Source organism: Monodelphis domestica, chromosome 4 (assembly GCF_027887165.1).
Source record: "Monodelphis domestica isolate mMonDom1 chromosome 4, mMonDom1.pri, whole genome shotgun sequence".
NCBI classification, from domain to species: Eukaryota; Metazoa; Chordata; class Mammalia; order Didelphimorphia; family Didelphidae; genus Monodelphis; species Monodelphis domestica.
In genome coordinates, this window is record NC_077230.1 from 366,694,664 (window position 1) to 366,712,936 (window position 18,273).

The 18,273-nt window shown below is 43.6% G+C and overlaps 1 long non-coding RNA gene across 1 annotated transcript; it reads left to right on the forward strand.

The window, feature by feature from the left end:
* The first annotated feature begins 435 nt into the window (after nucleotides 1-435).
* LOC130453855 (uncharacterized) lies at nucleotides 436-15,719 on the forward strand. Its single transcript, XR_008911485.1, has 3 exons — nucleotides 436-1,308; nucleotides 14,360-14,513; nucleotides 14,671-15,719. It is a non-coding gene; the product is annotated as an uncharacterized LOC130453855 (long non-coding RNA).
* The last annotated feature ends 2,554 nt before the right edge of the window (nucleotides 15,720-18,273 follow it).

Consider the following 18,273-nt stretch of genomic DNA (forward strand, 5'->3'; position numbering starts at 1 on the left):
GGCTCCACTTTATTACAGAACTGGGTTCAGTTCCACCCTGCCAGCACATCAAAGGGCCCGCTGGCAGCCCTGGGTTTATTCAGATCAGATACCAATAAATGCTTTCCAGTTCCAGGCTCCCGACTTCCATGATGCTCTGGCTCAGTCTGGGAAGGGTTAGGGGAACACCGGAGGGAGATCCCTCTCACTGCAGCCCACCTCCTGGGACTGACCTTTGTTGTAACAGAATCTTGTTCAGAGGAGCATGAGGCGCAAATGTCGTCTCCTGGCGGCAAAGGCTCGTCTGTCACTTCCCAGGGCTGATAACCAAGAGAAGACCCAGGAAGGAAAGTGGGTTACAGCCATTGCTGCTCTTCTCCAGAGGCCACTAGATTTAGGGTGGGGGCCCTGGAAAGGGGTTATTTTCCCCTCGGCTGAGGGAGGGCTTTGGATGTTTAAGGGGACCAAGAAGGAAGGTCTAAAAGATGGATGCTGCGGGAAGGTAGGGAAGCAAGGTAAGAAGTTCGGTGTTCCCCTCCGGCACACTGCCGGCCTGCAAGGGCAGACACATGGGCTGCGACTCACAGAATCGGGCCCTTTGGCCAATGGTCGCTGTCCTGCCAACGAGACCAGAGAGAGCTTGTGTTGGCTATATAGGAGTGTTTTCTCTAAAGTATTTGCCATGAACGGATGAGCGCAAGCCCAATACTCGGGCCGCCTTTCTGAAATGGCTGTGACGGCTGGGGGCTCTTGCCTCTTCCTTATGGGCTCCTTAGCCAGCGTGAAGGTAGTCCAGTCCCTGGCCCTGCTCCCCTCTCCTCAGGCAGCCTCTTGGGCCCTGCTGGATGCAAGTCCTGGACGGCAGAAGTCAGACACCACCGAGCTTGGGTTATCTGCGGGACTTTGTTTCCCAGGAGCCCGGGGCGGTCTGCAAGAAGACCCTCCGCCAGTGCCAAAGAGTAGCGTTCTGCTGCTGCCGAGAGGTCGGTCTCCGAAGAGATCGCTACCGTGAAAAAAATAGAATGAACTTCCCGGTGAGGTAGTGAGGGGTCAAGCAGGAGCTCTGGGAGACGGTGGTTTATCAGCTGCGTGTTTTCACGTTTGGAGGAACAGATCGTTACTGTGACTGCCTAAAGGCAGAAGGAACCCGGGGCCAAACTCCGGTACACTGTATCAGTAGCAGCCGGTGAGCTACATTTCCAGAGTGGAGGGGCTGCGCCTGCTCGCAGGGAATTATGGGACAAGTCGTAGCAAGAGAGGAAAATGCTCTTGTGGCACCAGTCGCTCCTCCTCGGTCTAACGTTAGAGCTACATGGAAATAAAAGGGAGGTGGGTGTGCGTGTGGGTGTAAATGCGTGTCTGTGTGTATGTCTAGGTGTGTCTGTATGTTGGTGTGTGTGAATCTGTGTCTGTGTGAATCTGTGTCTTATCCCTGTGTGTCTGTGTCTGTGTGTCGGTCGGTCACGTGCAGCCCCCCCCCTCCCCGAAGGTCTCCTTGGTCGGGGTGCTCCCGAGTGAGTGTTGGGGTTGCAGCGCAGGCCGGCATGAGGGCAGGGAGGCGGCGAAGCCACCTCCGCGGGGTTCCTCCGTGACTTAGAACAGAAGGGGCCGCGGAAGAAAGGCTTCCCTCAGAGGAGCGGATAGCGCTGCGGCGCCCTCTGTCGGTGCCTGGGAGGTAGTGCCGCCTCGGAGACGGTCCGAGGTACGGGGATTGGGGGATGGGGGAGGCGGGCAGGACGCTGGGGACTCTAGTCTGGTTATCTCCCTTTTGTTAGTGGGGAAGCTGAGGCCCAGAACTCCCAGAGCCCTGCTTCCTCACGTACACGCTACATCAGGCTTTAAAAACAGAATGGGGCTTGGGACAGCGAGGTAGCCCTGCGGACAGAGCATCAGGCCTGCAGTCCGGAAGTCTTGAGTTCCAATGTGACCACAGACACTTCCTAGCTATGTGACCCTGGACAAGTCACTTAACCCCGCTTGCCTACCTTTGCCACTTTTCTGACTTAGAACTGACGCCAAGAGAGAAGGGAAGGGTTTTAAAAAACTGAATGGGGCTTAGAGGTCATCAAATCCAAACCTCTTCTTTTCCAGAGGCCCAAAGAAGTCAGTACACATGCCCAAAGCGGCCCAGACTAGGTTGGAATAGTGTGAGGGCTAGAATTTGAACCCAGGTCTCCTGCCAGCAAACACAAGCCTCTTTCTACTCTCCCCAAAGACATTCGGCTAACTGTCACTGCAGGGTCCCCCGGGAGACTTTCCAGGGGCTCCGGCTCCTTGACAGATTCACCTGCTTCAGAGGATAAACAACAGGCAGCGGGCTATGAAGCTGTCAGTGGAATATTAGCGAACTTCGCCGAAACGAGATTTCTGAAATGCAGCCTAAACTCCAGTCTTTCATCTGAGCTACCATTTACCCAGTTACCCTCCCATCATCCACAGCGGCCGACTCCCGCTTCAGACTCCAGGCTTATGACTGAGGAGAAAGGCTGCTCGGCGCTGCCGCTCCTGCTTCCGGCCGCGTCCATTGGGGCGGGCGAAGCCGGGTGGGGAGGATGGAAGCATTTCCCGGAGCAGCCGGCTCACTCCCATTCCTTCTCCCAGCTTGGCTTCCTCGGAGTGCAGCTCCTTCCCGAAGGCCATTAGCAAGCCTGAGTCATCAGGCTACAAAGGCAGCGCGGCTGCCTGGGGCCCTGGTGGAGAACCAGCCCTGTGCTAGCCCCACTCCGGGCTGCCCCCGGAGGCCCCAGCCATGGGGCAGATAAGTCGAGGCGCAGGCCGGGACTTCCGGGCAAGGGTCTAACCTGGCCTGGGAGCTGGGCTTCTAAACCGGAGAAGGGCATGGGGAGGGCAGGAAGCTCCTCCAAACCTTTGGGAAGAACAATCCCAGGCCAAAGGAATTGTGGTCCAGCCGGTCGCAGCAGGGTGGCCTGGGAAGAGTCCTGAATGCAGAGATCCAGGGCATCTGATCAAACAGACATTTTTCTGTCGTTGCCATTAAAGTGAGCCAAATCTGGAGGCGCAGGACCTGGGTTCCAATCCTGATTCTGTTACTTAATGCCATATGACTCTGAGGAGGTCATTTAAGCCCAAGGTCTCAGTTCTTCTGTAAAAGGACCTGGAGGGCCTCTAAGGGCCCTTTCAGCCCTTGGTCCAATTTCTTTTGATCTCTGAATCTCAATTTCTTCCTCTGAAGAAGAGACTGGATTATCTCTGGACTCCCTTCTAGCTCTAATATTCCATGTCCTAAGACCCCTTCACTACTCTGTTCTCTGTTCTAAGCTCCCTCCCAGCTCTGAAATTCTAGGTTCTAAGGTCCCTCTTATCTCTGACAGTCTGTGTTCTAAAGTTCCCCTCCCTGACATTCTCTGTTCTAAGCTCCTTCTCAGCCCTGACATTCTGTGTTCTAAGGTCTCTCCCAGCTCTGACATTCCCTGTTCTAAGTTCCCTCCCAGCCCTGACATTCTGTGTTCTAAGGTCTCTCCCAGCTCTGACATTCCCTGTTCTAAGGTCTCTCCCAGCTCTGACATTCTGTGTTATAAGGTCTCTCCCAGCTCTGACATTCTCTGTTCTAAGGTCTCTCCCAGCTCTGACATTCCCTGTTCTAAGTTCCCTCCCAGCCCTGACATTCTGTGTTCTAAGGTCCCTCCCAGCCCTGACATTCTGTGTTCTAAGACCTCTCCCAGCTCTGACATTCTCTGTTCTAAGGTCTCTCCCAGCTCTGACATTCCCTGTTCTAAGCTCCCTACCAGCTCTGACATTCTCTGTTCTAAGGTCTCTCCCAGCTCTGACATTCTCTGTTCTAAGATCCCTCCCAGCCCTGACATTCTGTGTTCTAAGGACTTTCTCAGCTCTGACATTCTGTGTTTTAAGACCCCCTCCAACTCTGAAATTCTGGGTTCTAAGCTCCCTCTCAGTTCTGACATTCTGTTCTAAGCTCCCTCCCAGCTCTCACATTCAGCCTCTTGGGATGGAAAATGGCTTTGGCAAGGAAGTGCTATCCAGCAAGACTTTCTTTGTTGCCCAGTCAAACTCCTCCAATAAGGAGGGAGACTAGACATTGTCCATGATGCCTACATTTGCCAAGTGTGCAAACTCAGATTAGACTCCAAGTGGCGATAAATAATAATCTCAGAGAAAAGTGTCCAGGCCATGTTTGGCAAGTGTTTTTCGCCCCCTTTTCATTTGCTCTCCTGCAGGGGTAATGATACAGGATCATCACACCTGCCTGAGAAGGGTGGCTCAGAGGACCAGCCTCAACAACATAATTTCCTCTAATGGCTTATTGGGGGGTGGGAGAGATGCTGTTCAATGTTTCAAACTAAATTCTAGGCAGAGGAGATGAGGGAATGACAGGCTCGCCAACCTCCCAAGTTCCATTCTGGCCCCAGCTGTGTTAGAATCCTGGGATCTCCATGGGCTCTGCCAGTGCACAGAGTCCAACCTCCCCCTGACAGAAGCCAGACATCCCGAAGACAAGGGGCTCTTTTTTTTTTAAATCCTTACCTTCTGTCTAGTATCAATAATAAGACAGAAGAGCAGTAAGGACTAGGCAAATGAGATTAAGTGACTCACTCAGGATCACACAGCTAAGAAGTGTCTGAGGTCATATTTGAACTCAGGACCTCCTGTCTCCAGACCTGGCTCTCTATCCACTGTGCTACCTAACTTCCCCTAGATCAGGAGTTCGAGATTCTGAGAACTTAAAAAAATCTGTTGATAAGTGAATTGAAATAGAATTGGTTTCCTTTGTAATCATTTTTTTTTAGTTGTACTAAATACAATGTTGACTTTCTTGAGAATTCTATGCTTCTCCCTCCAGGGACATATGGGGGACATGAGGTTGTCAGCACAGGGAAACAGCTTAGGGATGTGGACTCCCCAAGAATGAGGATCCCTGACTTTCTAGCTTATTTCTAGGAGCACAGGCAGGCCATGAAGTCTGTTAAGCAGCTGCCATAAACCATACTTGTCATATGAGGAAATGAGCATGATGAAGTGTTCACTAAGGGCAATGATAGCAAGATCAGGACCAAAGGTAGAAGAGGGGCTTAGTTATCCCCTAACCTGTGTAAAGGTTAAAATTAAAGGTTGGACAATGATTATATGAAATTATGTGGTCACCAGTATTTATTATATTGAGTCAGAAATTTATTTACAAATAGAAATATTTACAAATAGAGAGAAAACAATAAAGAAGAGAAATGTGAGGAGGATAGAGAAGCTATCTATCCTATCAACCTAAATGTTTTGCTCCAGGTCTACTTAATCCAGGCAGAGATTAATTAGCTCTCAACCAGGAAGGCTAGTGGTGAAGGCCTCCTCCAAGATGGAAGCTAGTCTCTCCAGAAGCTAGTAAAGGGATGAGTCTTTTACTCATCCAGTGAAATAACCAAAGAGTCAGAATCCAAGTCTGAGCCCACAATCCAAGCCATAGACTTCATCAAAGCTCCCTGAAAGACTATCTAAGACTATCTTTAGAAGACAATCTCTTCAGACTATCTTGTCAAAGACAATCTGCTCTGAAGGGATTCAAGGCTTGCTTTTTTATGTTGACTTCTGGTCCTTTCCCCTTTTTACAGTGGCCAATCACAGTTTTTCCAATGGGGAAGTGCCTATAGGATTGACTTCTCACCTTCTGAAGGTTAAATACTCATCAAAACGATTCATGGATTCCGGTTTGACTGAATTTCTAAGGGTGTGAATTCTCTAAGTACCTTGCTAGTTTCTCACCTTGTACTAAGTAGGGTGTTTAATCTTTTGTTGATTCAATTAATTAGAAAGTAGACAAGGGGGAGTTAATTCTAACTTCATTCTAGTGAAGTACTAAGTGGTACTAAATAGGGGTACTTAAGTTAGTGTTAACTCAGGATAGATAATAGAATAAAGAATTCTCTTTCACACCTGGTCCTCTGAGTAGACCCAGATGCCCTCCAAGGGCTCCTCTGATCCATCACTTTAAAAAAAATTTTTTTAAACCCTTACCTTCCACCTAAGAAATCATTACTATGTATTGGTCCTAAGATTGAAGAGTAGTAAGGACTAAGCAATAGAGATTAAGTGACTTGCCCAGGGTCACACAGCTAGGAAGTGTCTGAGTCCAGATTTGAATCCAGGACCTCTGGTCTCTAGGCCTGGCTCTCAATCCACTAAGCCACCCAGCTGCCCCTATCCATCACTATCTTGATAACATCATATGTGTCTGGCAGGTTTTCCCAAAAGGCAGATCAGATGGACAACAGATACATTGGAAATAAAGAGATGAAAGGCTTCCTTTAGCCTCAGACCAAGCTCTGGAAAAACCTTGGCCACGGCCTTGGCTGCACCAATGGAAGCAAGAATGATTTCAGCAGCATGTGCCCATTATGCCACAATTGGTCAGAGGGGCCACATGTTCTTTGGAGTAGCCAGAATGGAATGGATTTTCATTATGAGTTCTTCTGCAATGCCAAAGATTCCATGGCTGACCAGAGGGACCAAGCAGGTAGTGTAGAGGCATTCCTGCCACTCTTAGGAATGACCATATTTCTCATAGTTTACTCGCACCACAAACCCTGGGCCATCAGTGGAAGGAGCAGAGATAATGGTGTGATTAGCTCTACCCTTCAAGTGAGCCCTTGACTTTGGATTCCAAAGTGGTAAAAATAGTGGTGGACTCCACTGCATATCTGACCCCAGTACCACCTCATTTAGTTTTGTGAAGATCATGATCCTGGAAGGTAGTCATGACTATTCCACTGATCCCCCCCTTCCATTCTTGGTCTTGATAGTCTTGATAGAATCATATTGGAAGATACAAACCATGTAGTTGAGGTGAAGTAGTTCTATTCGCCCAATTTAGTCAAACTCATGGATTCCAACCTTCATCATCTTGTCTCAGAGATTTAGATGCAGCAATGGGTACTGAAAAGAGCCAAGAGGCGATGTCTTTTTTTATGCATTTGAAAACATGACTGAGAAGGGGCTCACAGGTTGCCAGATGGGTCCATAACATCCCAAATGGTTAAGAACCTTTCTTGTAGAACATCAAAGCAAAGAGACCTTAGAGGTCCTATAGTTCAACAACAGTCTCATTTTACAGATGGTTTAACTAAAGCCCACTTTTCTCATCTCTTCCCAGCTTAGACAATCTTTGGACTTCAAAGTAGAACAGCAAAGGAAATAGGGCCAATATCAGCCAAACTGATGGTTGGACGACTTGTTCAAGGTTTAGAATCAGGCGCCATGTTACTCTCATCCCATTAGCCCATGAGAGCCAAGACTAAAATCAAGGATTTTTTCAACCACTTTGCACCATTCCTTCCTCACCTTCCACACATACAGATACACAGTCTATCAATCATTTGATTCAGAAACAAAGTTGCTTCCTTTTAGAAGAGCCTTAGATCATTATTACCTCTACGGAAAGAGTACAGATCAAGAATGTTCACAGTCTGGTCCAACCAGTCTGGAGAACAATCTGGCTAAAAACCTGGGCATGCCCTTTGACCCAGAAATACCACTACTAGGTCTCTATCCCTAAGAGATCAAGGGAAGAGGAAAAGGGCCCATATGAACAAAAATATTTATAGCAGCTTTTTGTGTTAGCAAAGGATTGGAACTGGAGGAGATGCCCATCAATTGAGGAATGGCTGAACAAGTTATGGTATATGATGGTGATGGAAGACTCGTGCTGAAAGAAATGACAAGAGGTATGCTTTCAGAGAAACCTGAGAAGACTTAAATGAACTGATGCAAAGTGGAGTGAGAAGAACCAGAACATTGTACCCAGTAAAAGCAATAATGTAGTGATGGTCAAATGTAAATGTCTTAGCTACTTATTAAGACAGTTTCTAAGGATCCATGATGAAAAATGCTGCCCACCTCCAGAGAGATCTGATGAGCTCTGAGTGCAGATTGAAGCAAACTTTTTCACTATCTTTTTGTTTCTTGCCTTTTAGTATTTTTTTCTTACAACATTGCTAATATGGAAATGTTTTGCATTATTTCACACATATAATTGGCATTGTTTTGTGTGCTTTTCAAGTGGGAAGAAGAGAATTTGGAACTCAAAATTTTCAAAAATGAGTGTTAAAAATTACATTTAATTGGGAAATATTTAAATAAATAATATATGCTTAAAAATGAATGAAGAAATAAATAAAAGGAATGTTATAGTCTACAGAAAGGAGATGGGTTTTTACACATACCAAATCCACCAAACAAGCCTTTAATTTAGTTGATCAAAAAAATAGGTGTTAGGTATCTTCTTTGTGCCAGAGAGTGGCAGGGAGAGACCTCCACACTGCCAGGTTTAGAGCTGAGCCCAGCTCTGTTCAACATTAGGCTCTCATCTCAGGTGTGTGCAGAATCTCTCCTTGGAAATGTATTTTAATGCAATATAAACTGAAGGGAGGAGATGTCTGCACCAGGCAGTCCTGAAAAAGAAAAATAAAAACCAAAGCTTAGCCACAGGATGACCATTTGGAAACCGCAGCTGGCAGGCGCACATGTGGATGATGGGATGGGAGACCCCACGGAAGGCAGCAAACAGAGGAAGCACAAACTGCCACAGTCAGTGGGGCTGCCTATATGGACCCAAAATATTGACTTCTTTCAAATCCAAGAATTGTCCAAGCAAGACAGAAGTGAGAAAAGGAGGAGTAAAGAAGACCCCAACAATAACAGCCCCCAGGATCTCCATCCACAAGATCATCTACGGTCAACCCTGTCAGATATATGAGAAAACAGGCCCAGAGGGGCTGTGTCAAGGTCACATACAAGCTATAAAGAGGATTTTTCAATGCCTAGATCCAGTGGCTCCTGATTCAATGTCCTTTGGGAGTCGGGAGGTCCTAGGTTCAAACCTCAGACACTTCCTAGCTGTGTCACCCTGGGCAAGTCACTTAACTCCACTTGCCTAGCCTTTACCTCGCTTCTGACTTGGCATTAATACTTCATATCAATTCTAAGGCAGAAGGTAAGGGTTTAAAAAAACAACAAATTCTATGGCCTTTGTGGTATATCCCAGCGATGTTTGGTTGGTTGGAGAGGGTTTCAGCCCTCTAATTGAACCTTCTCCAGAGGGTCTCATCGGCGTGGGGCGGGCTATCCTGAATCCCCAGGCCACGGCAGGGCACCCAGATTTTGAAAAGTATTTCTGCTCCTCAGTAAATTCCTTGGGATGAGGACCCCACCCAGCAGACGGGCAGTGACAGGTGGTGATTAGCAGGGAGCTGCTGAGGCGTTGCCCCATGAGCTGTCAGTCTCGCACCAGCTCTCTTCCCAGAAGCAGCTGGGCCTGGGCACAGGGCTAAAGGGAGGCTGGATGACTTGATCTCTGGTCCTTGAAGCCTGTAATTTACACTGTGGGCAGGCTCCGTCCAGTGAAGGTGCCCATCCTGGCTGCCAGTCTCACTCTCTAACCCAGAGCTTGGCATGTTTGAGGGAGGAGAGGTACCCTGTAGCTCAATGGCTGTCATCGGCGTCATCAGCATCACCCAGGGTTTATTACATCCCTAGTATTTGCCAGGCACTGTGCCAAACAAAGGGCATACCAAAAAAAGACAGAATCACTCCCTGCCCTCATGACACTCATATTCCCACGGAGGAGACACCCACTATGAACAGATAAGTGACAGACAATAGAGGAGAGCCAGGGCTGGAGTCAGGAGGACCTGAACCTCAGACATTTACTACTTGTGTGACCCTGGGCAAGTCACTTAATCCTGTTTGCCTCAGTTTCCTCATCTGTCAAATGAGCTGGAGAAGGAAATGGCAAACCACTCAAGTATCTTTGCCAAGAAAATTCCACAGAAATTATGCCCAAAGGGCTTTAAAATGTCTGCCCTTTGATCTAGTCATAGCACTGCTGGGTTTGTACCCCAAAGAGATCATAAGGGAAAAGACTTGTACAAGACTATTCATAGCTGCGCTCTTTGTGGTGGCAAAAAATTGGAAAATGAGGGGATGCCCATCAATTGGGGAATGGCTGAACACATTGTGGTATATGTTGGTGATGGAATATTATTATGCCCAAAGGAATAATAAAGTAGAGGAATTCCATGGAGACTGGAACAACCTCCAGGAAGTGATGCAGAGTGAGAGAAGCAGAACCAGGAGAGCATTGTACACAGAGATACACTGTGTGTGATACAATACAATTGTGTGATACAATCGAACTTAATGGACTTCTCTAGTAGTAACAATGCAATGATCCAGGACAATTCTGAGGGACTTATGAGAAAGAACGCTATCCACATCCAGAGAAAGAACTGTGGGAGCGGAAATGCAAAAGCAAATCATATGACTTATCACTTGTATATGTGGGTTTGTGATTTAGGTTTTGATTTTAAGAGATCACTCTATAGCAAAAATGAATAATATGGAAATAGGTATAAGTGATAACATTTATATAACCCAGTGGGATTCCTTGTCAGCTCCAGGAGTGGGGAAGGAAGAGGGGAGGGAAAGAAAATGAATCATGGAAACATGGAAAAATATTTTTAATTGATTAATTAAAAAAAAAATTCCACAGAGTCCCTGTGAAGTCACCAAGAGTGAGAAAATTCAGTCAGATACAATTGAACAACTACATATAGGAGGGATGGAGAGCCAGGGAGGTCCTGGGCTCAAACTTCTATCTGTGTGACCTTGGTCAAGTCACTTACGCCCAGTGCTTAGCCCTTACCTCTCTTCTGCCTTGGAGCCTATACTCAGTATCAATTCTAAGACAGACAATAAAGTTTTTAAAACAACAGCAGCAGTAGCAGACAGACAGACAGACAGAAGGTAGTCCCAGAGGGAAGGCACTGGGAGAGGAGAGAGGGAGCAGAAACCTGAGAAAGGCTCCTCACAGAGAGGAGGGAATTCGAGATGAATCTTGAAGGAAGTCAGGGAAAACAGGAGGTGGAGGTGGGTGGATGACCCCTCAATGCTGTAAAAGGCTTGATAGTGATAACTGCTGGATGATCACATTTTATCCTTCTAACCCTGAGGGTTTTTTATACCCATTTTACAGAGGAGGAAACTGAGGGGACTTGCTTTAGGTCATACAGCTAGTAAGTGTTTGAGTCAGGATTTGAACTTAGATCTTCCTGATCCACCTAGCTTCCTTGATACTAGATGGTTCATCTTGCAAGGTTTCAGGGTCTTTGTACTCTGATTTCTGGATGAGAGAGCACCCACCCTCCAGGACTGTAGCCAGGATCAAACGAGATGCTCTTTGGAAAGTAATGAACCCGACCTAAGAACTTAAGAAGTGTGAGGTAAACGCTTGCTATTCCTACTGTTATTATTAGCATTACTTCTAGGCAGGGGAGGCAACATACTGATTAGAGAGGACCCTTCTCCATCCATCCAGGCTCTTGCTCAAGGAGGTTACTGGGAGGCCTGGTCAGGGGAAAAGGAAAGCATATAAGCATTCATTATATCATTACTTTTAAATTATATTTATTATTATATTCTAATTATTACACAATATACATATAATATGATGAACATATTTTATATATAAATATATACAATATAAATATTTTCTATCATAATTGTCATATAACACATCTGTAATATAACAAATATATATTTTATATATGTAAAATATACACGATAAATGTTATAATTATTTTATAACATAATAAATATATTTATGTATATAAACACATATAATATAAATATATTGTAATATAATTAATATATAATGTATAATAAATATATTTTACACGTAAATATATACAATATAAATCTATTCTATCATAATTGTTATGTAATGTATAATATGTAATATAATAAACATATTTATATGTAAATATATACAATATAAATCTATTCTATCATAATTGTTATGTAATATATAATATATAATAAACATATATTTTACATATGTTAACATACACACTACAAATATGTTATAATTTTTATATAATAAATATAATTCTGTATGTAAATATATAATATAAATATATTATAATGTGAATATGTTATATGTAAGTATGTAACAATATATGATATAATATATGAATTATATGAATAAATATATAGAATATTAGTATACTATATTATTATATAATTACTACAACCAAGCACTGTGCTAAGTGCTTTACAAATATCTCACTTGATCCTCCAAAAAACCCTGGGTGCTTGGTGCTGTTATTATTCCCATTTTACAGTTGGGAAAACTTAGACAGACAAGTTAAATGACCTGCCCAGGGTCATATAGCTAGTTAAGTGCCTGAGGCTGGATTTGAATTCAGGTCTTCCAGTTTCTGGAACCTGTGCCCTATTGCCACAGGCAGCCTCATGGACTAAAGATTAATTCTGTATATGCTAAGGACTGTTAGGAAAGAACCTGGAAACAAAGTAGATACTCATCAGGTAGGAAAAAAATGGTCATGTGTGAATGTAAGAGAAGAAAGGAGGAGCACGAGGAAGTCAGAAAAACTTGGGGAAACTTAACCCGCACTGATACAGAGGGAAGTAGGCAGAGACAGGAGTGACCATGTTGGAAATGGAAGAACCACCATAGAGCACGGGGACATGAAGGTTGTAAAATGACAACATCCCACTTGGCCCCAGAGAAGAAATAGAAGACACTTGCCTTAACTTCCTCCTGCTCTTTTGCAGAGGTGGGAGGGTGATCCACAAGTGTGGAACATTGCCGAAAAGGTCAGGGTTTTTTTCTATGGATTAATCAGTTTTGTTGAATTTTCTCTTTTCTTAAAAAAAAAAATATTTCTTATATATCTTTGGGACTGTCCTCTGGGAAGAGAAGAGAGAGAATCTAGGAAAAAATGTAAGTGATGGAAAGAAAAAGGTACTTTAAATTTTTATTTTTAAAAAGACAAAGAATGTTACAAAACTATAAAGAACACATTTTTCTTTTCTTTTCAAAATCCTTACCTTCTGTCTTAGAAGGTTCTAAGGAAGAAGAGTGGTGAGGGCTAGTCAATGGGGGTTAAGTGACTTGCCCAGGGTCACACAGCTAGGAAGTGTCTGAGGACAGATTTGAACCCAGGACTTCCCATCTCTGGGTCTGGCTCTCAATCTATTGAGTCACCCAGATGTCCTGGAACAAGTTTTTCAAAGAGCTCTGAGAAGATACCTCCCCTCATTCCTTAGAAGAGAAGAAGAGGGTTGGAGGGGGCTCAGGAGTAAGGGACATAGTATGAAATGTCAGGGGGGTTTTGCCAATTGTTTTCTCTCTTTTGCTTTTAAAAAATAATTCTTGCTTAGCTCCTCTCAGCTTTGCAATGGTCCAGGACAATTCAGAAGGGCTTATGACAAAGAATGTTATCTAACCGCCTCCAGAGAAAGCACTGGGGTGTTGGCTGTAGATAAAAACAGACTATTCTGCACATTAGTCTACTGATGGCTTTATTTCGGAGCTTGGCTCTATATGAGTATTCTCTTACGAGGACCGATATGGAAGTAGGTTCTGCAGGGTAATACATGTGTAACCCAGATCAAATTGCTTACCATCTCTGAGAGGGGGAGGAAAAGGAGGGACGGAGACAATTTGGATCTTAGCACTTCAGAAAACATTGAAAATTGTTATTACATGTAATTAGGAAAATAAAATATCTTTGAAATTTAAAAAAAAATTCTTAGTTTTAAGGGAAAGCTATAGAGAGAAAATGAAGAATTATCACAGTAGATAAAGTGCCAGACTTGGAGTCAGGAGGTCTTGTGTTCAAATCTGGACTCAGACACTTCCTAGCTGTGTGACCTTGAGCAAGTCACTTAACATCATTTGCCTAGCCCTTGCCTTTTTGTCTTAGACTTGTTACTAAGAACATGAGCATTTTTTAAATTATCAAAACAAAAGATATCAATACAAATTTGGTTTCAAAGAGAGGTAGAGGGAAGCAGCAGCTACTGGCCTGGCAGTCATACTGTGATCTGCCCACCCCACACTTCTTTCCTTAAAAAAAGAAGGAGCCACAACAAACTCGGTGTATAGACTCTTTTTTTTAATCTTTAACTTTTTTTTTTTTTATAAAAACCCTTCCCTTCCGTCTTGGAGTCAATACTGTGTATTGGTTCCAAGGCAGAAGAGTGGTAAGGGCTAGGCAATGGGGGTCAAGTGACTTGCCCAAGGTCACACAGCTAGGAAGTGTCTATGGCCACATTTGAACCCAGAACCTCCTGTGTCTAGGCCTGGCTCTCAATCCACTGAGCTACCCAGCTTCCCCTTTGGTGTATTCTTGAGAAGAATGGTCTTCAGAGATGCCATCCCTCCATTTAGCCGATGAGGCAGTGCTCCTGGCTCCGGCTTAGAAGCCAAGAACAGAAATCAAAGTCTTCCCGAGACAGCCCTGGTGTCAGGATGACTCCCAGTCTCTAAACTGGTCTATGCTTTCCCAGCCTCAGGCTTTTGTTCACATCCATGTACTCTTCCTCCGCCTAGACAACCTATTGGTGTAGCTGGGGATGTCTGAAGCCTGGAGGAGACTGAGGGGAAATAGAATCATGGAAAGGCACAGAGGATAGAGCGCCGGACCTAGAGTCAGAAAGACAAGTTCAAATCCAGCCTCGGAAATGTCCTAGCTGGGTGACTTGGGGTAAGTCACTCAACCTTTACCTGCCTCAGTTTCCTCAACAATAAAATGGGGATAAGAGCCTGTATTGTGATGATCAAATGAGATACTATTTTTAAGTGCCTACCGCATTGTAAATAATAAATCCTCATTTCCTTCCTTTCTCCCTTCTTTCTTTCAGAAGACAGAACCAAAATGGCAGCAGTTAGAGGAGGCGGATTTGGACTCCATATAATGAAGAACTTCTTAACAATGAGAACAATGAAGATGCTTAGTCTAACAAAATCAGGCAATGTCTGTAACCATGCTTGAAGATTGAATGTTTAGGAGGATGGCCTTTGATAGAGAAATTGACAAATCAGAAACAGCTGACAGACCCCTGGGCTGTCCTAAGTCAAGCTTAGGCTACAATTGGTACAGAGGAGACGCAGGAAAGGGAGGTAGAATCGTCTAGGGATTTTTCTGCATCACTTCCTCTCCTCTGTCTCTTTTTCCTTGGAGATGTGGCTCTGGCTGGCAGCGTGCTGTGTCCTGACATCTTGGGCGTGGTGGCAGCTAATTGTCTGGGTTTTGGTGGTGAGTTTGCCCTTGAGCTAATTCAGGTTCAGGCATCTTGGCTGAGCCCTCTTGGAGTTCAGGCTGGTTCCTTCCTCCTTTACTCTCCAAAACCTTATCTTCCTAAAGCCTCTAATCTTTACCCCCACCCCCACCCCAGGCACAAGCCAGGCGGGAGAAATCCTACAACCTTTCCTTCTCCCTTCTTCTTAATTTCTTTCCACTATGTTAATTAAATCACCATAAAATTCCAGCTGTCTTGGGTATTTTATTTGGGATATCCCATGGCGACAAATAGCTAATATAGTTTAGGTCACAATGTTAAATTTATCCTTTACAGTTTTGGCTGACCACATCGGTTGTGATGAAATACCCTCAATCTTAACTTTCCTAAACCTTTTCTCTATTGTGCCTATCCCTAAGTTCAACTTTTAATAGCTTATTTGGATCAGCTGTAGAGGTAAGTAAATTTGGATTTTTTTCCCTCTCTCCTTAAATTAGATAGAATACGACTGTTTTTCTTTTTTTTTTAAATCCAAAGCGCAGGACTGGGAAAGCTGTTTAGCTATGAATCCCCTTTCCCTCAGGGAACAACTGCCTGGATTACTCTTAATTAGGAGTGAGGGAGACCTAAAGAGAGTTTTGGCCTTGCCCTGCTCCCCATGTGTTTTGTGAAGCCATCTAGGAAAATAATTCCAAAACATATATATATATATATATATATATATATATATATGCATATATATATATAGATGTATATATATATATATATATAAATGAATAGTACATTCTTCAACATTGATATGGCAGTTGAAGAATTAGGGACATTGAGGAATTCAGCATACCTCCAATTTTTTAATATTATTAGGTAATGTCATTTTTGTACTCCTCAGTACTGTGTTTAGAGATGCTAACATAAAAAAATTATTTGAAGCTGAAATTCAGAAAAACACGCAAAATTCCAAAGCTAAAATACAAGAAATTATGCAAGAATATGAAGCTAAAATACAGAAAATTATTTAAAAAAACATGCAAGATAAAACACAGGAAAATATAAAAAATTTGAGGCCAAAATGCAGGAGAATGTACAAGCCCAATTGGATAAGAGGTCTGTGAACAATCACGTTATAGACACTCCATAGTTTCCAACATAAATACAATTATTTCCTCTATTCCTAGCACAGCTACATACTTTGCAGTAGTAGACTTGTGCTCAGCTTTTTTTTTTCCATTCCTATACATGAGAACTCTGGGCATATTTTTGCTTTTACCTGGAAGGGCTTCAAGAATACATGGAGTTGTCTGCCCCAGGGTTGCGTGGAAAGCCCAAGTTTATTTGCACAAATGTTGAGCCAAGACACAAATAATATAACATTTAAAAATAGCAAATTAATCAAATATGTAGATGATCTACTCTTGGCTTCAACAGATGCAGAAGCATGTCAGGAAGATAGTAAACACCTTCTTTTGGAATTGCACAAAAGAGGGCATAAAATCTCGAAGAATAAGGTTCAGTGATGTCTCCCTGAAGTAGAATATTTGGGGTTCATCCTACCTGCGGGTGCTCATTCTATTTCTTCAAAATGAATTGAAAATATTCAAAATTTAAGTGCTCCTACCACTAAAAAACAGTTGAGAGCAATTTTAGGAGCAACAGGGTTTTGTAGACAATGAATTCCTTGCTATGGAGAAATTACTAAACCTCTTATAGCACTAACAAGGGATTCGGTCCCTGAACCTCTCAAATTAGAGCCAGGACACTTGTCAGCTCTATCAGATCTAAAACAGGCTATCCTGTCTGCCCCTGCTCTAGGCATCCCAGATTACAACAAGTCATTTACTTTGTATGTACATGAGTGAAGAGGGGTACCCAGCTTCAGGTGTTTTAACTCAGACTTTGGGGCCTACTCAGCACTCAATTGCTTACTATTCTGCCCAACTGGACCCAGTAGCATCACGAGCACCACCCTGTCTTAGAGGAGTAGCTACTACAGCCTTACTAGTGACAAAAACTGTTGATCTAGTATTAGGATGCCCATTAACAATTATGTTCCCACATGAGGTAGAAGCATTGTTGCTAAAACATAGAACACAGGCATTCTCAGATCAGCAAATTATAAGGTATGAAATAACCTTGTTAAATAGCAAAAACATTACCTTGAAAGCTGTACAACCTTTAACCCTGCCACCTTGCTTCCAGATTTACCTACTTCAGGAGAACCATTACATAATTGTGAAACATTAGTGTCCATGGCAGAAAAGCCTCGAGATAATCTCTTGGACACTCCCTTAGACAATCCAGATCTGATCTTATTTACTGATGGTTCCTCTTTTATGAGGGATGGCATACGCTACACTGGAGCTGCTGTAGTCGCAGAATTTGCCACTGAGTGGTCAGCTTCACTGCCCTCTAACATTAGCGCTCAAGGGGCAGAACTCATAGCTCTGAAACATGCCTGTATAATTGCCAAGGATAAAAGGGCAATAATTGATACGGATTCTAGATATGCCTTTGCCATTTGTCACTCGGTCAGCATGCTATGGCTCCAGAGAGGATTTTTAACCTCAGCTGGAAAATCTATAGCTAATGCAGAAATTATTAATAAAGTTCTTTCTGCTCTCCAGCTGCCTGAAGCCCTAGCTGTAGTTCATTGCTCTGCACATACAGGTGGCACTGACCTTGTCTCTAGGGGAAATGATTGAACAGATGCTGCTGCAAAGCTAGCAGCCATAAGAAGGCCTGAATTAATTTTAACATTAACAACCACTGATGACTTAAATTTATCAAATTTATTTAAATTTATTTTTATTTCCTATAATGAAAAGGAAGTGGAAAAATGGAAGCAAAAATTCAAAGCAAAACAAATTAATGGAGTATGGGTGTCATCTGAAGGAAAACCCCTGCTCCCTAGAAGTTTCTATCACCAAATCTGTCAATCTATTCATAAAAATGGTCACTTTGGCACCCAGGGAATCATGGACTCTGTTATTAGAGTATGGGTAGCCCCTGGTATAACTACTATAGCCTCAAAAGTGTGTACAGCCTGCTCTACCTGCCAAGCATATAACCAACATGCCTTTTGTGGCAAAGCTTTTGGTGGGCATCCTCTGGCTTACACACCTTTTGAGCACCTACAGATAGATTTCATAACAATGTCAAAGTAGATCAACTGACCAGATGGCCGGAATCATTTCCTGTGACCTGAGCCACAACAGCTCTTGTTGCAAA